This window comes from Rhipicephalus sanguineus, chromosome 1, assembly GCF_013339695.2.
Source record: "Rhipicephalus sanguineus isolate Rsan-2018 chromosome 1, BIME_Rsan_1.4, whole genome shotgun sequence".
Taxonomy (NCBI): Eukaryota; Metazoa; Arthropoda; class Arachnida; order Ixodida; family Ixodidae; genus Rhipicephalus; species Rhipicephalus sanguineus.
This window is the reverse complement of record NC_051176.1, coordinates 236,452,164-236,477,143: the sequence shown is the minus strand read 5'-3', so window position 1 is coordinate 236,477,143 and position 24,980 is coordinate 236,452,164. Positions and strand designations below refer to the sequence as shown.

The 24,980-nt window shown below is 44.0% G+C and overlaps 1 protein-coding gene across 2 annotated transcripts in view; it reads right to left on the bottom strand.

The window, feature by feature from the left end:
- Positions 1-24,980, bottom strand: part of LOC119375060 (dopamine receptor 2) — a 218,724-nt gene that overhangs the window by 96,479 nt on the left and 97,265 nt on the right. The window contains exon 1 of one of the 2 annotated variants that reach the window (XM_037645259.1): positions 394-466. The exons of the other annotated variant lie outside the window; for it this stretch is intronic. The gene's annotated coding sequence lies outside the window, so the exon portion shown is untranslated. Of the gene's footprint in view, positions 1-393; positions 467-24,980 lie in introns of those variants that run through there. 2 annotated transcript variants of the gene reach the window in all.

The following is a 24,980-nucleotide window of genomic DNA, read 5'->3' as shown; positions in this document are numbered from 1 at the left end:
CAGTCGAGGGCAAATTCAATAAGATCCGACCGAAAGACTCAGCGTGCTCGGCCAGCCCGTAGCACACACGCTGACCACGGCTTGCTGACCATATATTGGGAACACTCTCAAGGGAACCTAAAGCTGTTCTGCAGAAAATGCGCGAATGAAAAGAGCGTAAAACCCACGCTGTATCCGGATTCTACAGGTCCCACAGAACGCAGAAAGGAACTTTCGAAACTCGCGAAAGCAGCATTAAAAACAATCTTAAAGCAACGCATCGCGTATGTGACAAACCTTGAATGAAAGGTGCCCGGCGGCATATATAACCTAGTGTCATTTTACCTCTCTCCATTCGGTTATTTCACTTGTTGCTGAAAATGCAAAAGAATCGACAACAGCCCTATTTCTCACCGAACTTGATGATCTTTACACAGCTGCTTTTGCTGTTTCCTTTGCCGTGCCTTGGTATGTACTCAAGCTCTTCTGTAAAGAGAATACAGACGAGAGATAAGTGTCTGAGATATGTATGAGTTCTATACATATGTGTGAACATAAACATGTGGTTCATGCTTCATGCTTTTCACCCACGCAAAAAAAAGTATATAAAGTGTCTTGACCTACATCTGTGAACATTCTCGCCGAACCAAGGGCCTTAGCTTTTTTGCACGATATACCTCTGTCGCCTTAAACGTGAAAGAAGTTGGGATGACGCTATTTTAGTTTTATTAAAGGGGCCTTGCAGCACATTTCCAAGTGATCGCTCGACGTCTTCATTAGAAGAGCTCATTGCCTCACGAATCGACTGCAGCATAAATTTTTAGAATCCGTCAAGTACCAGCGGAGTTACAGGGATTTGCCACACGCTTTAAGCGCTTGCTCTCTCCTCTCGTACCAGCGAGCGCGCTGAACGCTACGCTGGGAGGGGGATGGCAAGGGGGCAAGAAGATGCGTCCCTTCGTCAGCGCGCGTCATCACCTTGAACACCTTTTTTTCCATTTATTTCTTCGAAGGAGCGGCTTATTTTCAGTGTGATCGCGCGCGCGCGCGGGAACGTGGCGGCATCCCGCGGCGGCCACGGTAACTATGCAGCTCCCCTTGTTGAAATCAGGCAACGGCCTTGGACTTGAGTGTATGGCGCAATGATTTGGGTATATGGCATCATTTCTAGAGAGAAGAGGGAACGATTTCTAGCTGACTTTGACAATTAATTCTGAATTTCAGCCGCGTGCTGCGCTATAATGTTTGGCTTGCCTGCTTTCAGGAGCATCGACCATCGATCGGCAGTGTTTTCTGACTATGCTGAAAAAGTGTTGCAGGGTCCCTTTAAGCTTTAACTCTGCCAGTTCAAACGACAAAGGCGATGGAAACATACTAAGTCTGGCAATGTTTCGTATAGGCTTGCTCCGTAGACGCATAGGTATGTTTCTGTTCCTGAGCTTCACCACTCCGTAGTCAAAGACACACACGTTTACTGTTACAGTCACCAACTTATGTTCAGCTGAAGCTGCGTTCAGTCCACTTGAAAACGAAAGGTACTGCTAGGCCTGATTAGTATATAGCAACAATATATTCACAGACGCTTATTCCAAAACAAATGTCTGCTACGGCTGACTGAGGTCGGCACACGCGTCAGGCGTGAAAATAGTCACTCTTTCTCACTGAGTCAAATCATTCAATGTTGTTTTCTCTATTTCTCACTTCAATAATTAAATGGCAGGGATTCCTAAAGTAGGGCGAGTGTTCACCATTTCTTGTACGATTTCAACAGTTAATACTGTTCGAAGCTTCCTGCTTCAAATTATCAAACATTCGTTGTTATCCCTTATATTCACCAAAACACTTTCAAATATAAAGGATATAACGACGCTTATGAGAACGACGGAAACAGCGTCTTTTCTGGCAGATTATGCCGCAGGACAAGTGTTCATACCACTCAATGGCACCAATTCTGAACGAACGCACGCAACACCAAACTTCCATAAAACTTCCAGTCATTCAATATGAATGCCTCGCCTATGAATTCGTTGACTCGATTTATGGAAAGCAACTTTAAAGCGAAGCTTTCTTATACTTCTCTGGGACACAGGCGAACAAAAGTCCTTTGAAGTAAACCCATTTCCGCTGCTCTGAAGGGCCCTTCTCAGCGAAAGGAGTTTCGTCGCTGACGCACCCTGAAGAAACCGCGCATGTTCTCTGCTGCGCCGCTTTTACCGCGACGCAGCAGGAAACAGCACCGTACGTCGGTGTTTCCATTATACGCTTCCACGGTAAGCGACACAGCAGAACACGTGCGTGGTTTCTTTAAACTGAAAAAAATGACAAAGGTTTTAAAGATGGCGCACCTGGATAATGCGGACTGTAAAGAAGAATAAAAAAGCGAACTTCTTCCTATTATGAGAGAGCACAATTTCAGGGATAGCGTCGCTCAGAATTCTTCCCTCCGTCCACAATTCACTTGCGGAGGCATTGTGGAGAACGGCCATTAACTCCGCTTCCCGGTAAGCCCGTCCCTCACACAACGATGTGCAGTCAGCTTGCGCTGCAAAGGCTCAATTGGTTGTGCAGCATGAGCGAGAGCAGCTTTTCGCCCGTCTATAGTTCCGCCATCCGCTACCGTAATGGGCGTTCTGCGAACGCGCACCAAGGTTTCCGCTCTACAGACGTGTGCGAGTCGTGAGTATACTATGTCCAGAACGGACGATAAACGTCGAGCTGAAAGCATGTACGAGGAACCGAGACAAAGCTGGAACTATACGCGAGTCCTGGATGGAGTCACGGTGCCCGTGTGCCCGGGGTATTTAGCCTCTCCCACATCCTTTCACGTGTGTTTCTAGCCGCTGCCGACCGCGTTGGTGCAAACCGAAGCCGCGTTCCCTCAATTCATGGAAATTGCGCCACAAGACAAATAGCCTCGTATCTGCTTACAGAGCCCATAGGACATTCCGCAGCTGTTCTAAACCCTTGATTCGCCAGAGTATCTTACCATCCGCGGTTGACTGTCGTATTTGACGAAAGGTTGCGCACTAAACATGTTCGTACCTCGCTCGCGTGATTTATGGCGCACGCGCTTAGCCGAAAGCGGTCTGAGTGCCCGGAATCGTAAGCACGGGGTTATTCAGCAGCATTAAGGAGCATTGTGTAATGTTTCGAATCTGCTCGCCAGTGTTGGGTGGCGCGACATCAACCTTGAGGTTTGATGCACATATAACTCGCTCGTTTACCGGAGGGATTGTCCCCGCAGAAGCCGTTGTAGCGCACGTCTTGCGCTTTACCATCTACCGACCGATATTATCCGCAAACATGGTCTGAAACCATGGACATGTCATCATATGACATGTCCATGGTAAAATGCTAGAGCACATAATTGCATCCCACATATACAATAATCTAGAATCAAATAACTTTTTTTTTCACCAATCAGCACGGGTTCAGGAGAGGCTTTTCATGTGAGACACAGCTTTTAGAATTCACAACTGACTTGCATTTTGACATGGACCGTAACATACAGATTGATAGCATTTTTCTCGACTTTTCGAAGGCATTCGACCGTGTAGCCCACTGCCGCCTGATTTCAAAGTTAACTGCCCTAAAATTGGATTCACAGTCACTAACATGGCTTCGGAACTTTCTTTCAAATCGCCAGCAGTTTACAATAGTTAATAATCTTCCGTCTCCCATATGCTATGTTACCTCCAGCGTACCGCAAGGTAGCGTTCTCGGGCCGCTACTATTTTTAATATATATAAATGACCTCCCTAATAACCTAGCTTCCCATGTGCGATTATTCGCAGATGATTGCATTATATACCGCCCTATTACCGGCCCCGATGACCATCACATTCTCCAGAACGATCTTCAGCCTATTTTTAATTGGTGTAAAACTTGGTTGATGACCCTTAATTCATCTAAATGCAAAGTAGTCTCTTTTACTCGTAAGCACTTAGTCTCAAATTTCTCTTATCACGTAAATAATAATCCAATTTCTCCTGCCACCACATACAAGTACTTAGGAATTCATCTGACGTCAAACCTTTCCTGGAACCTTCACGTTACAAGCATATGTGCTAACGCTTCAAAGTCACTGGGGTACGTACGTCGAACCTTGAGAAATTCTCCCTCCAATATTCGCAAGCTAGCTTTTCAGACATTTGTTCGCCCGCAGCTGGAATATGCCTCTCCAATATGGTCACCCCATCATAACAACTTAATCAGTTTATTAGAATCAGTACAAAATAGGGCAGCTAGGTTTATCTCTAATAACTATAGTTACAAATCCAGCATCTCACGAATAAAACATGATAGTTCACTTCCACTCCTCAGTACTCGTCGGGACTTTGCACTCTTGTCATTGTTTCACAAATACGTCTATGCTGGTAAAAAATCTTTCTTGCGGCTTGAAGTTTCATCTTGCACATCTCGCAGATTACATAATCACCTCAGTTTCACTCGCATGTACGGAAGCACTCATGCATTCAATTCGTCGGCACTTCCTCGTGCCATTCGGCTGTGGAATGCGCTTCCCGATTCCATTGTGTCCGAAAAAAATCCCGATAAATTTCGTCAACTCATCATTTCACATTCCTCCGCATAACCTCGACAAAATGTATAACGCCTTTTTTTTTCTCGTTGTATGTGTTTTATTAGCTCTCTTATGTATGACTTCGTTATTTCTTCTTGCTCATTCATTGTACTCGTATGTTTTTTTTTTTTTTACTGTGCACTACCTGCGCGTGTACGAAATGTGTCAGTTGACGTTTCTATAAATTGTATTAATTATTTATACCGTTGAAATACTCATTTTCTCTTTTCGCCTCTACAATTATTGTTAGCCATTATTTCAATGTGTTTAAAAAAGGACATGTGTGCTTTGAACCATCTCATCCTGTATGATATGTATTCATTATATGTGATCATTTATTTTTTGTGATGCCCCCCTTACCCAATGCCTCTAACGAGGCCTGTAAGGAATCTTTAAATAAAAAATAAATAAATATGCAAATAAAGGGAGTTGCACACGGCGCATATCATGTGTTGAGTTTGAATGCGCTGTTCTCATGGGCAAAGGAAGTCGCGCTTTCCCGTACAGACACCAGAGACATGTTCTGCCCAAGGTTCAACCGCAATTTTTTTTTTTTTTTACATTTCGTCAATCTCATCGCATATGGGTATTTCTTTAAACCGAGATGCAGTGCTGCAGTATAATGAGCCCAAGTTACGCAATAATCTACGTTAATGTGGTGACGTTGCCTTCTCTTGTTTTATTGCTGTCACTGTTATGACGAACGCGAGAACAGAATGAATTTGTTTATAATCTACGTTAATTTCAGTTGACTGGAAGACCAGTTGTGAATAGCACTATGTGCATGTACCACGTGATCGATCGCCCAGTTCTCGGGAGTCCGCTGACGGAAGGAGGATGCGCTTTTTCGCGTTCATGCTGCCAAGCAGCGGACGAGAGATGCTGGCGCGAACCCATATAGGCCTACGCCTGGCGTCTTCGTTTTTTGTATCTGGTGAGCAGCAGGAGGTTTATGATAGAAAGTGATCACGGCGTCAGTTCACGGGATCGAATACCGGCCCCGGCGGGCTCTTTTCGATGGAGGCTAACTGCTTGAGACCCGTGTACCTAAATTGAGGTGCTCGTTAAAGAACACCAGATGGTCAAAATTTTCGGATCCCTCCACTACGGCCTCCCTCATAATCATATCGTGGTTTTGGGACGTAAAACGCCAACAATTATAATATTATCACGGGGTCACTGGAGTGAAACTGGTTACTTCCATCATACCAGAAATAAGTGACTTGTTTCCGTTTTTTTTTTTAACTAACAGAAACCATTTTATTAATATACGACGCCGGAAAACATATTCTATCCCCACTTAAAAGCCCTTACGCTATTATGACCAATTTGTTACTACACTGATTTACAACCAGTTTCAAAGTCTGCCCGGTTATCCAATGCTGCAATAAATTATTCGGTCTCTAATATATTATTCAGCTTATATTTGATGACCTCCAATTTGGGCGAAATAAGAACCTGCCGTATATGAACGAAAACTCCTTTTAGTATATTTAGTTTAACTCGGAAAGTCCCGAACCACTGTTTCAATATATTACTTCGAACGACTATGTCTAACAAGGTGCAATATTCGACAAGTTACATTTTTTTTTAGAGGATTGCGATTTCATCAGGTGCCACGTGTGCCCCAAAGTGAAGCGCGCTAGTTCAGTTCAGACGTTCTTGTGCGGCTTTCTTCGTTGAAGAAGCTCGTTCGCATGAGGCAATCACGCTGCGAATAAAAGAAATCACTTTACGACTAGAAATCGCGTACTGCTCCCGCACGCTGAAAAGCGTCGCTCTCCTACCGTCTATAGTTGAAGAGATTCTGACGACTCGTCCGCGCAGCTTCAAGTGACTCTCCGCGCCCATTTTCTATGGGCTTTCTGCATGGAACACTGAGCTCATTTCCTTAGCCAGTCTTACATTGAAAATGCTCACGTCATCCGTTAGCGACGCGCTCTCGAGTGCTGACTACTTAGCTCGTATACATATATTTTTGTTTTCTGCGAATGGTTTGGTGACAAAGAACCTCTCTTGCCCTTGCGTCTATTCTTGCTGATGAGAGGTAAAGCAATAAATGAGATATCTTCCCCTCTCGTTTTTTTTTCTTCGTAGGCACACGTAGCATTAGTCGTCTACGATGACTATATATGTGGTAAGCTCAATTGTTTTTCTTGTGTCGCCGGCCTCTTCGTGAATTTGCGAGATCCTTATCTAAGATTAAGTGCTTGGCCGTCGTTCACCCACCCGTTTTCAAACTCGAACTTCCAGGTAGAAGCTTCGTTTTTCCTGCGAAGCTGCATGTGGCTAGACGAAGCCAAAAATTCGTCCGTCCTATCTACGGAAAAAACTCCTAGCGCCTATGCGCCAGAGACATTGGGCAAGCCCCACTACTCATGGTCCGCTAAAAATGAAGATGTCATGCGCGGGCAAAAATGTATGTACCGCAGAAATTCAGGAAATCCTACTACTCACCACTGGTCGACTAAAAATGAAGAACGGAGCACACGGGCGGCGAACACCGATTAACATTTCTGGACATACGTTACCAATAAGTGAGACACTTTAGTGAATCGTCGGCATTAAGCCAGTGATAAACAGAGGGGGCGCATGTATCAGCTTCGCTGGTTAGGCCATCTATACGGAGTGTTTGGGCGGTGATTATTACTATTATTATTTTTTTTATTTCTGCTTTCACCAGTTCTATTCTCTCCTCGTTCGATTAGGGTTTGTTACAACTTTACAGATGTTATAAACAGCGGAGCCGTTTAAGCTTTTCGTTGCGCCGGGTAGAGCGTACAGAAATTATCACCATCGTGAACCGGCACGCGCTTTCTTCGTCCTCTTCTTCTTCTTCATCCTCTGCTTAGCTTCCAGAACAAGTTCGTCGATTTACCCGCCGTTGGATGCAATAACTCTGATGGGCGAGAGAACGAGTACAGAGAGAGAGAAATAGATAGAAAGAAAGAGGAAGAGAGAAACAGAATGAAACGAAGAGAAAGAGAGAAATTCATGGCGAAAAAAAATTCTTGGCACCACTAGCGCGAAGCCGCCTTAATTTTTTCTATGTAACATAAACTAGTCAACTTCACTGATAGGTCTTCACAGGCCGCACCCGACGTTATGCTATGCGTGTATCGACCGCACCCATTACCATACAATCGCGCTACCACCCTGCCTTTAACCTTATGGCAAGTGAGCAAACTGGTCGGAATTTGCTTTCCAAACCACGAACCCATAGTCTAACATCAAGCACGCTATCCATTGCGCTATTACGCAGTATTGGTGCTTTGCAACTTGCTAGGTGTTGTGTCTGTCATACAGACTCTGAGAGTAGTGACGTCAGTGCATGATAGTGGGCTATACATGAATGAGAGTAGTGACAAACAAGTGGGAACTCTGGGAAATGGGAACAAACAAACAAATGGGAACTTTGGAGAGCTGGTGGTGTCCGCTGCGATACATTGCTGCTGGTGTAGTAAATGAGCTCAAAGACTCCACTGAAAATTGTCTCAGAGAGATCGCATACGTGTACCAGGTTGCCACAGTTGCGGACACAAGAGAAACATGTAGGAATGCTCGATCGAGGAAAACACTTGCGCCGGTGATATTCTGCACCCAAAAAAATTTTCTTGTTTTTTTTTCGTGACAAATGGATAGCAGCCAATCCGGTCGACCTTCGAAATTTCAAAATTCGCGAACGAGAGTGGACGTCTTCCTGAAGGTCTCGAAAACACGTGCTGCGCAAAACCTTTGAGGTCATTCTTTCTTTCTGTCTTTTCTGAACGCGTCGAGTTGTTCAGTCTAGCGACGCGTGTTTACTCGAATCGAAGGGCACCTATTCGATTCACTTTGGACTTCTCGCTGGGCAAAACATTTGCGTATAGAGGGCGCATGATCTACTTTCAATTTCAGCGTCATCGGCCTCCGTCTTCAAATACGCGCGGAGATGTCCGGAAGAAGTGGCGCCTGCCGAAGTGTCGCAGTGCGCGAGGCAGAGCGTGAGCGCTTGTCCAGCGATACCTCGCGTGCTCCTTGGAATTCCATTTCGGAGATGCGGAATACGTGCGAACAACCCTGACGACTGGCAGCAGCACACGACAGCGAGAGTGCGTGCACCATCAACTCTAATCTGGCGGGGGGTAGAGCGCTCGGCTTGTGTGGTCTTTATTGGCAAGTAGATTGGATGCAAACTGGCCGATATATATATATATTATATATATATATATATATATATATATATATATATATATATATATATATATATATATATATATATATATATATATGTGTGTGTGTGTGTGTGTGTGTGTGGTGTGTGTGTGTGTGTGTGTGTGTGTGTGTGTGTGTGTCATTCCATGCCAAGTGTCCCAGACGTGGCGCTCGCACATCGCAGATTTTGCTGATAAAATTTGAGCCTTTTTCCTGTGCCACATGGAGTATTGTGGCAAAACATTTTTGTTCGAAAAAAATTTTGACGATTATGGCGCCCCCTCGAAATTCGCTTGTATTTGTTAAACTGTGCCTAATGGAAAAATATGTAAAAAATCTATTTTTGTGTGTTGAGCTTCGAAACCACGCTTGCGCTATCGCAGAGGTTCTGTTTAGTTGTCCTATCCATTAATTCCGAAATTCTTGTGTTTCACTACTAGCTACGTATCTTAAAAAATTACAAAAATCTTCAAAGTTCGCGATTTTTTTCTTGAGCTATCTGGAACTCTCCCTAAGCAATCTTAATAATAGTATGATTTTCAGGAGAGTGTATTTTAGTACAAAAATATTCAGGGGTATAATAGGCTTAAAGTCTTCCCGTAAAAAATTGCGAAATTAGAGAAAATATGCGATTTGGCGCATGTTTGACCGTATTTTTCATACTGATGCGGTCCAAGTAAAAATCCTTGTCATGCGTCGTTTGATAGAAGGCTTCATCTCTAAGTAATGAAGAAAGTCTAATCCAATCATTTTTTTGTTTTAAGGAAGATAATAATTTTTGAATTTGGCCCTCCGAACGCGCCCTGCATTTCATTTTGTTGCCACTTCGCCGCAAAGCACGTGGTCGCCCTTGCAGCTGACACTCGTCACAGGCAGCGGCAAGATGCGAGATGTATGTCAGTGGCTCGTGAGTGGTCGAAAGTCTTGTCGCGTTGATGTCAGGGCGACGAGTAATGGATTCGCTTAGAATAACAGAGAGTGAGCTATTTAGTAAGTATTCATTCTAAAAAGACAGGGCGTGCAAACACGGACAGAAGAAAGAAGTCGGGACACCACAAACGCCGACTAACAACTGAAGAGACGCACAACGGCTGAAAAGAAAGAAGGCACGAAAACTTATCTGCGCATGCCCATGCAACAGGCGAACCTATCAATCCGGCACGCGTGGCGGTCTACGTGGAAGATAACTGTTAAGGCATTTGATTTCATCTTTATGCAAGTTAATCGACGGTTGGCTCACGCATGCGCTACCACTATTCTCGATATGCCATGCTTCAATCATCAGGCGCGTTTCTTCATTTCTATGCCGGTACAACACTGCGCATTCATCGAATTTTGGCGTGCACTTACAATCTCGACAATGTAATGGTAGATTAGAAGGTGAGCCTCCTGTTAGCGATCTCTTATGTTCCAACAATCTCTGGTTGATGCATCGGCCCGTCTGTCCTACGTAGAAGCGGCCGCAGCTGAAAGGGATCTTATACACCACACTCGTACGACAATCAGTGAATTTGTTGGTGTGTTTTACGAAACAAATATCGGTCTGCTTCTTGTCTTTTACTCGCTCATTCTTCCTCTGCACAGCGGCACAAATCTTACCTAGCTTATTGGCAACCGTGAAAACAACATTAACGCCGTATCTAGTTCCTACTTTCTTTAGCCTGTGAGATACGCGATGAATGTACGGTATATCTACGACACGTTTCTTCCTATCGCTTTCTGCAACCATGCTCGGACTTAACACAATAGACTTCTTTAAACGTTCAGCTACCGTGGCCACTGCATCAAGAGGATACCCTACATCTAAAAGACGTGTAACCTGTGCGTTAAAGCTATCACTCATTTTGTGCTCACACGACTTGGTGAGGGCTGACCTAAGGCAAGAAATGGCGATGCCGTTTTTTACAACCTTCGAGTGCTTAGACGAAAAATTTAACAGCGGTTTCGAAGATCTAGGAGAATACTGCCAGCACACGTGGTTCTTCTGGAACGTTAAGGAAATGTCTAGAAATTGTATTCCATTATTCTGAGGCACCTCTTTAGTAAAGCTCAGCCCACCTCCATTTAATTCAAATTTTTCGCTCACGGAAGTTACCACCTCTTCAAAGTTCTCACCACTACAAAAAATCAAGTAATCGTCCACATAACGAAAAACCTTAATAACCGAATTGCCTAAGGCGCCTTCCAAAAGATTGTCAATCTTGCTAAGGTATAAATCACTAAGAACCGGAGCAACTTAAGAACCAATACATATCCCTGATTTCTGCACATAAACGCCTTCCTTCCAACCTACCAGCGTCGACTTTAAATACATGGAAAGGATTTCTAGAAATGGCCCGGTAGAAACACCACATTTATCGGTGAAAACCGTCTGGTGCCCTTGTTCGTTAATACATTCATTAACACATTTTAACAAGTCCTCATGCGGCAAAAAATAATAGAAGTCTTCAATATCCATACTAAAAGCCTTACAACAGCCGGGGTTCTCCTCTGAGAGGAACTGAACTAGCGCGTGAGAATTACGCATACGAAAAGGGTCTAAAAAACTCAGAGGTTAAGCAGTTGTGCAAATAACTAGATACAGCGACTTGCCAGGTTCCTTGCTCTGAAACGATTGCTCGAAACGGAATCTCGTTCTTATGTGTTTAGGCTGAAAAAAAAAAACAATTCTAAAGTAAGCGATTTAGCCTTCTTACAAGCTATTCTCTCAAGATTATGTCTTAACAAAAGGTCGACAGCACGTTGCCTAACTACCGATGGCTTAAGTTTTACCGTCCTAAAATTCTTTTCTATGGCTGTTAATGCTTTTTCTGAGAACAAACTGTCCGGCATAATTACAAAATACCCTTCCTTATCTGAAATTACTGGCCTGAGTTTCTTCTCGACACAGTAATTAACGAAAGGCCGGATAGGATCAGAACACTTGAGATGCATATTAGAACCCTTGATGCTAGCAACGCAGTCTGAAATGCAGTGGGAACGCTCTTCTTCAGGAACAAGTCTAGTGATTGTACGCGGAAAACGTAAAACGTCTATTGGTTTCAGGTTCAGCTCAAAACAGTATTTAGGACCTAAGGCTAGGGTTTTGCAGTGACTATCATCTAAGGCAGCTCTTCCAAGGACTAGCAAGTTATTTTGCGGTGAAACAGTAGAAATAATCTTCCTCTTACATGGTAGAAGTTCTCGAAGTTTTACCCTCCATATGAATTCCGCATGCTGGTTAGCTACCCTCATCCACTCGGCGTACATCTGCTTCTGGCGGAGACCGTCACGCGAAGTCGAGCAACGGACCTTGAGGCATTCCTGGTAAAATCTCACTTCACGCCATGATTTCGCGGTCAATATGGCACATATCCTCCTGGCATGTCCGGTAGATGGTTGCAGAAAGCCGTGCGTCTCTTCAGTTGTTAGTCGGCGTTTGTGGTGTCCTGAATTTTCTTGTGTCCGTGTTTGCACGCCCTGTCTTTTTAGAATGAATGGATTCGCGTTACAATGTGGGCTTGCTGGCGGGCCCAATGGGAAGTATGTACTACCGAGAGCAGCCTATGGCGTCGTTGGCACAGTGTGCTAGAGGGCCGTCTGCACAACACGCATACCTTGGGAAATAAGTTTATACAATGTGCATTATTTCTTTCAGTATGTGTATGCTAGTTGTGCAGACGGCCCTCTGGCACATTGTGCCAACGACGCCATAGGCTGCTCTCGGGAGTCCATACTTCCCATTCGGCCCCCCAAGCAAGCTCACATTGTAACGCGAATCCATTACTCGTCGCCCTGACATCAACGCGACAAGACTTTCGACCACTCAGGAGCCACTGACATACATCTCGCATCTTGCCGCTGCCCGTGACGAGTGTCAGCTGCAAGGGCGACCACGTGCTTTGCGGCGAAGTGGCAACAAAGTGAAATGCAGGGCGCATTCGGAGGGCCAAATTCAAAAATTATTATATTCCTTAAAACAAAAAAATGACTGAATTAGACTTTCTTCATTACTTAACGATGAAGTCTTCTATCAAACGACGCAAGACAAGGATTTTTACTTGGACCGCATCAGTATGAAAAATACGGTCAAACATGCGCCAAATCGCATATTTTCTCTAATTTCGCAATTTTTTACGGGAGGAATTCAAGCCTATTTTACCCCTGAATATTTTTGTACTAAAATACACTTTTCTGAAAATCATACTATTATTAAGATTGGTTAGGGAGAGTTTCAGATAGCTGAAGAAAAAATCACGAACTTTGAACATTTTTGTTGTTTTTGAAGATACCTAGCTAGTAGCGAAACACAAGAATTTCGGAATTAATGGATAGGACAACTAAACAGAACCTCTGCAATAGCGCAAGCGTGGTTTCGAAGCTCAACACACAAAAATAGATTTTTTACACATTTTTCCATTAGGCACAGTTTAACAAATACAAGCGAATTTCGAGGGGGCGCCATAATCGTCAAAATTTTTTCGAGCAAAAATGTTTTGCCACAATACTCCATGTGGCACAGGAAAAAGGCACAAATTTTACCAGCCAAATCTGCGATGTGCGAGCGCCACGTCTGGGACACTTGGCATGGAATGACTCATATATATATATATATATTGTAAGCACATTTATCGTACTTCATCGTTCTCACTTGTACATAACATCATCATCGCCATTGGGTTGGTTGGTTGCTGTTCTGAGCCGAGGCAGACATCGCGGAATAAACGCTGCTGCTGGCCCTGACTGGTGAAGTCTTCCTGCGTCTTTCAATATATATATATATATATATATATATATATATATATATATATATATATATATATATATATATATATATATATATATATATACACACACACACCCATAACATTTGTAGCACCATGTTGGGAAAGAAAAGATTTGCGTTCCTTTCTGCAAAGTGTGTGGTAGTAAGGTGTGAAGTGAAATGGGAAAGTGCTATCGCGACCGATTAAGGGGCATGGAAAAGGTGTTAGTACCTTACGCGAACAGGTGGTTGTGGTCGTTTATCGATGATTAACTTCATCACAGGAGAGGTAACGGTCACGGAACGTACTTTTTCTCTTCTTGGCTTGCTGCTATGCGTTGTGGTGTGCCTTCCTCTTCTTTACTCATTCCCCTATACCGCCCAGCTCTTCTTCTTGCTATAGTTTTATATTTTCCTCTCCTCTTCAAGCCCGTAGGTGCAGCCTTCTTCTTTTTCTTTGTTTTTATATATTTACATAAATAACAACAGTAACAACAGTGTCATGTTTTGTTTGTTTGTTTGTTTGTTTGTTTGTGTAACTTATGCAAGAGAAACGATTCTTAACTAAATACGTGCCATATTCCCGTTTAAGCTGACACGAAGAAAACGATTGTATAGTGAGCATGTTGTTTTCCCATATGCCTTCTTAGCGCGATTTCATATTCAAAGTGTTTAATACACAGTCTGTCGTGAGCACTCATCAGAGTACCCACAGCTGAATGAACGTTTACATGTGTTTGCTTGACATCTCATACGGCGTGCGGTAGCAAAAGGCCTTCTACACTTACATGTACCGGAAATGAGTTACGCAATTTCGCGGCTATTGGCGTATTTATGACCCAACAGTCTCGATGTGTGGACCACGTTCTTCAGAGCTGCAACAACCACTTAAATACATTGATATGAAACTAGAGCGAAGAAAAAAGAGCCTCGGCAAAATAAGAGTGGGACTAAATAGATTGCACGTAAGTTGACTGGGCGTGCACCGCGGCGCACAGGCCCTCGCCGAGTCGGCCCCGGTGATGGGCGCCGCCGCTCCTGCGAGGCGTGTCGTGGTGAGTGAGGTGGTGAAGGAATGGTGTCCGTGTGCTACTATATCCATATAGGCACGAGACAAACCTATATAAACCATATTAGCATATTAAGCTGCAGACACTACAGTAGAGAAAAGAGCATGCATATACCGCGTTTTGTTTCTTAGAAGGCCCAAAAATTTCATGAAAGCTAACTTGATTTAGGTTTATTTTTATCCTGGGGCTGTAATGGGGGTTGTGGCGGGCGTCAGGTAAGAGGCAGACTGTTTTATTTCGCTAATTAACTAAATGTGTTAATTAATTTTTCTAATTTTTATTCTTAGGGATATGTTGTATCAGCAGAATTGGAGGTCATCCTCAAAATATTCCAGCAAAAAAAAATCATGAACATATTTTTAGCGCGCGTTATGAGGCGACAAAAAGTCACGCTGGCAGGGAGCTTCACACCGTAACTCAACGGCGGTGAGTGCCTCTGACGTAGTTCGCTCCTCCCAGCGCTTTGCGTCACACGGTTGACGTCACCTGTGGCATATAGATGGGCGGCCGAAGGTATCGCTGCCTGTTTCGCTGCACTCGGCAGCCTCGTGGATTGCCGCGTGTGTACACAAAGCGCACTGTCACTGGCCGCAGAGCGATGGGGCAGTGATAGCGCCTCTTTCGCCGTTAATGAGGTTAGCAGCCTCACTAGCGAAGGCTTGCACGTACCGTTCTGAGTGGATTCTTCATCGAACTGAGCTACTTTGAAAATGGAAAATTTGGTAGGGCACGTGTTATTTAAACGCAGTCAGAACGCGGTCCCTGTCGAGCCGGTATACTGTTGGCCGCAGATATGAAAGTCGAACACCCGTGTAAGTTTTAGTCGATATTACCTATTTTGGGCGTAATGCTTTCGGGTGGGAAGTTGATGTCATATGTTTGCAGATTTGTAGATTGGGAACCGCTGTTGGCCTCATGGTTTGCGCCGAAATTACACGTTTGTGACCTCGCTCGTTTATTTTTTTTTAATTTCATACGAGCACATCTCCCCTCCTGGTGATTGACAGCCCGGTGTTGGGAAAATGGAAGACAGGCATGCAATCTTCTAAGCAATCTTGACCTGGCTGGATACAGACGTTGTTGACGCGTGGTAGTGCAGTCGAGTGTGTGAGAATTAGATTGGTTTTTAATAATAATAATAATAATAATAATAATAATAATAATAATAATAATAATAATAATAATAATAATAATAATAATAATAATAATAATTTATGACGTTTTATAAAAACCGGCATATTAAGCCTTATATGGCTCATGAGTAAAAAAAAATCCAGGGCATCAGCGTCGTGATCACGAATGGTACAAAAGTGAGTAATTTAAATTGATGTCGCGTAGGCTTTCGTGTGTGCTTCTCTTAGCGTTAGTTAAAAGGGACTGTGAATATTTTTCTAAGGTTGCGGCTTTGGGTCAGATAAAATTTCATTTCTAACGTCTGCGCTCGCCTTACGACATCACCCAGATTAGATTCCGAATATACATGTGCTTTTGCAAACTGAGCCATTTTACGTTTCATTACGAGTCCCGCAAAATCTGTCACATCAGAGCACAAGCGGTGGTATGTGCGTGACTGCGAATTCGGCATAGCTGTCTTGCCATGGTGTGTAGGGCCGAGAGAGAGAGAGGAAGGCAAAGGAAAGACAGGGAGGTTAACCATTTCGCACCCGGTTTGCTACCCTACACGGGGGGAGGGGGAAGGGGAAGGAAAAGGAATAGACAGGAAAGGAAGAAGGAAAGATGGGACAACGAGTACGCTCGCTTCCGGAACTTCCGGAAGTTGGAAGTGATGGCATTGGGGGCCTTCAGTTTTACTTTTATATAAAGTTGCGCTAATGGTGATTCTTTCTTCCGCTTTAGTATAATGTGTACAAAGCTAAAAGGGAAGGAATAACTGTGCGTAAACAAAAAAATTACGGGTTATGTAACGCATTGAATCGAAATCCCATGAATCTTTCGTTGTAAAAAAAGTATTTGTAGGTAAGCGGCCTTAAAGAAAGAGGAGATGGCAAGAACATATATATATATATATATATATATATATATATATATATATATATATATATATATATATATATATATATATATATATATATATAGGGTTTGGTGAATTCGAAACTTCTTTATTGCTTTGACTCTCAGGTGGGTGATCACTGGACGCTACAGCAGCAGCCATGACTTCACCAGGTTTCGATTGCGAATGTAGGTACGAAAGCGTGCTATGAGCGTTATGAGCAACTGAAGCGCCACTTGATGCAAAACCAGGTGGTGCGCCACGTATGCGATGCGACGAATCAGCTGCATTGGGTGGTTCAATAACGCCTGGAGACCTAAGGTGCAGTGAACAGGTAGAAAATTCCGATTTCTTTGCCGATGGGAAACCAGGCGGTAGGTTCGGTCTTTTGGGAAAAGGGTCTGGATGCCTTTCGGTCAGCAGACGCTGTACCTTGTCTGCTTGGAATTGTAAATTTCTATTCGGTGTTCGAATGTGTGAGGAATATTCGGAAGATTCGACAATTTTCTCACATGAGGTCTTGTTTGGCAAATGTGCTTGCTGCGTGATGAGTTCTCGTTACTGTGATGAGCGAGTTGAAAAGCCTCCAGTTGGTGTGTTATGGACAAGTCTTCATCGTACTCTTTAAATCGAATGATCATTTCTTCTTTGATTTTTTTTCCAAGATTCGTTGTTTTGGAAGATGTGCGTGAGGTAAAAGCGGAAGGCCTCACCGGTGACGTAGTCGTTGAAGTTTTTGACCCTCTCCCGTTCTGACCATGATGCAGCGGTAGCGTGGAGCTCGAATAGGTCGAACCACTCCTGCACGGGTCCATCGTCTGCTGATCCGGTGTACTTGGGGATGTCAAGGTCAGCCGATGGTTTTGTCATGATGGTGGTCGCTGTGTGCAGCAGGGTCTGCTTCGGTGGTCTGCATGCGGTCAACGTGTCTTGCTGATGGCTTTGCTGCTGATGTGCGGATGATGAGTCGGCTGCCAGGTCTCCATCCTGTCGACTTGTGTGACGCTATGAATGAGAGACGGGCCGTGGCTCATACGCCATACTTTTATTCCATTCACGCGCCACATCTTCCTCGTCGGCTTCTCCTGCCATGGCTTCATGTGTCACACACACACACACACACACACACACACACACACACACACACACACACACACACACACACACACACACACACACACACACACACACACACACACACACACACACACACACATATATATATATATATATATATATATATATATATATATATATATATATATATATATATATATATATATATCGCGGTAATCATAGAATTAATTTATTTATCAGTAATTAATGCTATATAATAACAAGAAAGCCCTTTACGTATGCTTTCTTCGGCTTCTTCGAACTTCAGCAGTCCTTTCTGTGGTACACTTACCGTAAACCAAGCCATTCGGCTGCTCCAATTATTCTTGCACAGTCGAACAATTCCTCCGCAAGTTCTGCGAAGCCTGCGTTTTATGGAAAGGTTGCTTATGCGGGCTGCATGCCGCGAGAATACGATGCGGCCAATCGTTTGCCTCGGACCGTATACGACGCTTTGTCACCAAAGGCGGAAGTGGGTACCTACGCGAGACGCTGCATTGCCCGTGATGAATGATAACATCGACGCATCTCGTGTCAAGTTCGGGTTACTCGGCGTCCCGTACCCCTGGCCTGACGTATCCCAACTCACGCCTCCAGCGCACTGTCATCTGCGTCCCGTCCTTGCGGCTGCCTGCGCTGCGTAATGGGGAACCATATTCGACGGACCATCTGTTGCATTACTCTCAATATTCCAGGCCTTCCATCACGAAGGGCCTGCCATATTTCCTTCGCGTATCAATCTGTGGTAGCTGAAATTGCGTGTATCCAGTATATTTGTGCCCACCTCTGAGGTGCGCCCGCAATACGACAACTTCACATGTTGTGAATTCCCGCTTGAGCGAAATGAGTTTAAAGGACAAACTTTATTGACCCCTCCAAAATGGGACATTTAGAGTAGATGGCACGAGCTGGTAATCCGAGTAATGGGAAAGAAACGCGTGAAGGCATCTCCAGAGGCTGTGATCGCTTACTTGTCTCGCGTCTGCGAAATATTTGCGTCTCCGTGGCCGCGCTAGAACGACACACCCGGATGGCCGAGGAGATGGAGCTTCGTGTGACACCTTGCTATGGGCGGTGTTGTGTTGTCGCCTCGATTACAATATCTGGAAAAATGTCCGGGTGTTCTTCCTCGCGAATAACATTCACCTACTGTCAAAGATGTTCTGAAATTTCGTTTTTGGTATACCTGTATATGCTGTTCGAAGTGATCCTAATGCTGAGAATTGCTTTTGCAGCTGTCAAAGTGGCTCCCTTGTGTTAGGGAAGCAGGTATAAGTATTGCAAATGTTAGCCAAAGAAAGAAAGAAAGAAAGAAAGAAAGAAAGAAAGAAAGTAAGTAAGTAAGTAAGTAAGTAAGTAAGTAAGTAAGTAAGTAAGTAAGTAAGTAAGTAAGTAAGTGAGTAAGTGAGTGAGTGAGTGAGTGAGTGAGTGAGTGAGTGAGTGAGTGAGTGAGTGAGTGAGTGAGTGAGTGAGTGAGTGAGTGAGAAAACAAATCTCCAGCCAATGGGACATTGGCTGGAGATTACCACTAACAATTGCACCTTTCCGCTACAGAAAGACACTAACAAAGCCTCCGCGCTACCATTGACGTTATGGCCGTATCGCAAACACTTCCGTCAGATGTGGAGGTACACCGTAAAGCCGTAAAGCCTTTTGAGGCAGCGCGAACTGTACAGACAAACAGCGGAACCAACATTCTATTGAAGCCTTTTGTAGCCATCAAGGTGACCTTGGCGCAAAGGGCATAATCGCAGGTTACGGCACACCTAATTCCATTGTGTCGCCGCTTATTTGGTGCTGTGGCCCATAGTGTAGCATCGAAGAGACGAACATAGGCATAGTAACGAATCGCTATGTGCATGTGGTGCGACTTGAGACCGGTCTTTTTTCAATGAGAGCTTGGCACAAATCTTATCTGCCTCGTGCCAAAGTCTGGGGGAACGAGTCCCGCAGCTTTTCATGACGGGAGGAATACAGTTTTAACTTAAGCATGCGTTGACTTCGCGTCGTAAACGGGCTTTCCGAAAAAGCCCTCCAGGAGCGGACGCATTTTCCTGGCTAAAGGAGCATTTGGATTCACTCTCCATATATCTGACACAGCACAGCATCACACGGATTGAGCCCGTGTCCAGTTGGGGGAGCGGGTGTGGGGTAGGGAAGGGGGGGACCGCTTACCCTGCGGCGACGAACACAGGCAGGAAGCAATGTCTCAGACGGAGCAAGGCAGAATAAGAGAAAGAGGCGTGCCAGTTACACTCAACGCTTGACGCGCCGCGGGGGCTGTGCTGAATAATTAATGCAGCTACATTGTCTACTGAGAAAAGCGTAGTGGCCGTCATTCTAACTGTATATGCTGTGGCGGGTGCGATTTAAGAGCAGGGTTGCTACTAATGAGAGCCATTATTGCTGCGCCGGTTTCACGAAGGCGTTCTTAAAGTTGCGCTGAACTAAATTAGTAACCCCGTGGCAAGTGAGCCATGTATACGCGCTGCAAAGAATAGTGGCACAACCATGTTCGATAGCTGCAATTCTCTCTTTTCGCGATTGAAAGATAGCTTTTGCTCAAAAGTCGCATCAATGTACGCGCCAACACTCCGCCTTTCAAGTAATTTCGATTTATTCCAGTCTTTAGAAGCCTGTAGCGAACATCTTGTGTCCTGCTATGGCTACAGCTATCAGTTCACAGTGAAGGGTAGCAACATTTCATCAAAAATAGAGCAGTTAGTAGTCGAAGAAGCGCAAGTTGCTATGGCGCCGTTGTCGCTCGCCGGTAGAAAGACAGGCACCGTAGAAGTAGTCAAGGAGACACGCGCAACGTACTCAAAAATGAAACACTGGCAGGGGCGTAGCCAAGGGGGGGGTTGGGGGGGTTCAAACCCCCCCCGAAATTTTTCAGTTTTGCTTGCGTATATATACACGCACACATACAAACGCACGCACGAACATACATAAAGTATGGTTGAACCCCCCCCCGAAAAAAATTTCTGGCTACGCCCCTGAACACTGGGACTTGCTGTCGTAACAAATAGACGCCAACAGTAGTGTCGTGATTCTGCCTGACTGCTCACAGCACTACATTGACGAAATCAATGTCCCCAGGAAGCAGTATAAAAGAAAAAAAAATAATGGCAGCTTCGCACTATAGTGGTGCCAAGCCTGAAGGAAGAGCGCAGCTGGGGGGTGGCCTTCTTGCTTGCTTGCTTGCTTGCTTGCTTGCTTGCTTGCTTGCTTGTTCCTTGCATTTGGCTCACACCCACACAGGGGGATTGGCCAAAAAGCCGGCGGTTACAGTCAATTGGAACATTGGGTTAAAAAAGAAAATCAGGGAAAGGGAAAGGTGACATTTTTCAAGTAGAATAAGGTGCTTCTCGTGATACGAGAAAAGGAAATAACGAAATAAATAAGATTTTGTTTTCGGGGAAAGGGGATGGGAAACAATAAATTGATAAACAATGGATTAGCAAGGTAATCTCATCGTGTCAATCAGGAATTCGCAGAGGGCCCCGCAGACGCTCCTTTTACTGAATTCCAATGAAGCAGCCCCAAAGGAGAGGATATTTAGAGTACTTAGTGGTATTCCTAATTTTTTAAATAAAATTTCAAAGCATTTTTTCCTTTGGTTTTTAAAACGGTGGCATCTTAGTAGATAATGGTCGATATTTTCGGGTTCGTTACAGTTGGGACACAAAGGGGATGGGACCAGACCAGACCTGTTTAAGTAGAAATTAAGCGGTGGAATACGACATCTTAATTTAGTGATGGATACCTCCAATTTACGCGTGGGACACCATTTATTATCCCACGCAAATTGCAAGTGTGAATATTCTGAATTCGGTATTTTAATCTTTTCTGAATCTTCAATAAGAGAAAATTTTCTGAACCTCGCCACTGTGACATAGGCTGTAGGAGGCATAACTGACAAAACTGGGCCTTCAAGGGATACTCTCGCGAGTGAGTCAGCCATCTCGTTTACAAATATTCCACGATGACCTGGAACGCATATGAGCCTCACTAGGCGAATGTTTATGGGGATTAATGACCTGAATGTGTTTAGAATAACTGACTTCGAAGTTGTAGTGAGGGACGAACACACAGATAATGAATCGGTCACTACCTCGTTTCTCCTTATTTATTTCTATTTTTCTTCTTTTTCTTTCTGTTTCTTCCATATATGTTTTTTATGTGTTTCTTTCTATTTCTTTCTTTCTCTCTCTATCTATTTCTCTTTCTCACTCTTAATATCTTCATTTTCTTTCTTTCCTTTCTTTCTCTGTTTTTCTTTGTTTCTCTTTCTCTCTTTTTTTCCTCTTTCTGTCTTGCTCTCTTTTTTTTTCACTCTCTGTCTTTCGTGTCTTTCTACCTTTCTCTATGTCTTTCTATGTCTTTATTCCCTTTATTTCTCTCTATTTTTCTCTTTCTTTCTATCGCTTTCTTTCTCTCCCTCTTTCTTACGTTCTCTCTCTGTCCATGTCTCTCTATCTTTTTATGGTTCGCCGCCGTCGCTTCGCAGCCATTTCTTGGGCTAACTGTTGCCTTCTTCTTCATTTTTAGTGGTCCAGCGTTGAGTAGTGGGATTTGCCCAATTTCTGTGCTCCACACCCGTTGATGATGACAGTTTTCTGGTGACCATGCACATTATACGGCCGGCTATAACAGCTTCGCTGTTGAAGCCCCCAGGGTCCCTTACGCATTCGCCTAAGACGACTCGACTGCCTCCAGGATCGGAGGCACTGCACGCTTTCTGCACACCACCTGGTTTCGCACTGCCTCCGTGATCAGCCCACCTTTGACCAAGCGACGATATCATGTGATGACGCGACCAAGTGACGCCATGTTACGTTACGTCACAGTGACGTCTCAATGACGTCATGATGGTATCACAAATTCTGCCTATCTGTGACGTCATAGGGTGACGTCATCACGTGATGATGATTTTTTTTGCATCACTCGTGTTGACGCCGACGCCGACGGTCAACTTTCGCGCTTGATGAGGCGTCTAAGGCTTACGCCCTAATGATTGTAGGGTTTTAACGCGAAAAAAAGACATGATTTCATAGGGTAGATCGTAGTGGAAGACTAGGGATTAATTTTGACCGCCTAAGCTTTTAATTGCAAAACAGTTGCAATCGCAAGATAATTGAATTTTTTCCTCGCCGTCATTCAAGGTTTCTGGAAGCCGTAGATCCCATTTTCTGCGAGTTTTAGGTTAAAATTATATAGCAATGCACGCTTCTAAAGTAAAGTTGTTTAAATGACGCAAAATAATGTTGATGACCTGATTAACGATTCCCAATGGTATTGACGTTGGATGTCAGAGACGTAAAAGATCAAAAACTTCGAAACTTCGCCACCTCATAGCGCAGAGCAACAGGTAACGCGTAACTTAAAGTAACTGGCCTCTCCTAACCTTTTTTTTCGTAAGATTGGTTAAGGGGGGTAAGGCGGGGCAAAATGCTACAAAAATTTGCAGATAGTCAATATGTTTTAAAATTTCATTCGGTACCATAAAACAACAACACAGAAACGTTTTTTTGGGTAAAAGGCATACGGTGCATAAATGTGGCCATGTTGCTGCTGTTCGACAGTTTAAGAAAAAAAAAAGAAATGTCGCAAACGTCTCACGTTGCGCCAACCGGCGGGGCAAGAACAGACAGCGGTAGAAAACTGTAACCTCTTGCAGGAGAAGCACTTGAAACAATCCATTGAGCCCACGTGCAGTGTCGCACTTGTGAAGCTCTCGGTTATGAAATTCGTTGCATTTCCTGACGCGTCTCTGGAGAAGATCCCGAGACACCGAACAACCTCGCAGCAACACCGACGGAGCAATGATGCTGATGATGCTCCAAAGAAAATGGGCACCTAGCCACTCAGGGGGACTGGCCGAGAATCTGGCGGGTATATAGGATTTTAAAAATCTCAACTTACAATAGAACTGATAACGTCAAATAGAATGAATAGTTCTTAATAAATATCGCTTTCAGAATCTTGTCTTGAACGGCTTCTAGTGCATCTTTCATGTCGCTTTGATCCCAAGAACCTCCAGATTATTTTCTCTTGTACGTCTGCACCATATTATACAAAAAAAAAATATCATCCTTGCCATGGTGGCCGCATTTCGATGGAGGCGAAATGCTAGAGATCCGTGTACTTAGATTTAGGTACACGTTAAAGGGACACTAAAGAGCAAAACGATTTTTCTCGCATTAGTAAAGCAATCTTCCACGATACCAAAAACACCACGCTTGCTGCGAGAAGACGCTTAATAAACGAGAAAACGCGCAAAAAGAAAATACAGGTGGCGACGCCACCTTGGAATTCCCGCACCATTTGCTGTGACGTCACATATTTTTGACGGCGCCTGCTTGGGCCAACGTAGTTCCTAATCGGTTAAATCGAAGTACATTGTCCTCGGAGGGGGCCGGAGACTTGACATAACGAGTTTGTTGAAATTTCGTCGAGCCAGTGGCGCCAAAATACGTAAAATGTTCTTTGAAATCTTTTACGTCACGAATTACAAAGGACGGCGCGAAATTTAAAAATGAAACCTTGAACTTGGTTTTCTCCTTTATTAATAAACCTATGGTGGTGAAATAAACTGCACAAGAGTTCTCCGTGCACACTTTATCAATCTAAACCAATTCACTGTTTCTCTTTAGTGTCCCTTTAAATACACCAGATGGTAAAATTTCTCTAGCCCTCCACTACGGCGTCCCTCGTAATCATATCGTGGTTTCGGGACGTAAAACGTCTACTATTATTATCGTTAAACAAAAAAATATAACGTATAATACGAGTAAATAAATTATTGGCCCTTCCTTGTCGTGTTTTGTCCTTTCATTCAAGTGCGCCATTTTGAAAAACAAAAGTTCCCCTTTAGCCCACGGCACTTACAGAACTAAACTTTTCTCAGAATGTGGCCAGCGATACAGAGCAAGAATATAAATACTTACAGTGCTGTACTGATGCTGGAGTGCATTCATGCAAGGCTGCGACAATTTCAGAGAGAGCGTAGGCATACAAGGCAGCAAAGTCAAAATGTCGCGTTTTGTTCCGTGCCTCATTTTGCCCCGCCTTACCCTAATCAGCGACTCCCCTAGAGGCTTGATGCCAATAAGAAAAAAAAAACAATGAATAAAAAGAAAGAAAAGGATGTTAAGGATTGCCAAGTACGAAACACGTAGCGTTGAACGAGAGGTGTTCGGGCGCGCGTATCACAGGTGTTCTGACGTCAGAGTGGCACAATGTCAATATGAAATATTTGAATTTCAATGCTTTTACTTAAGC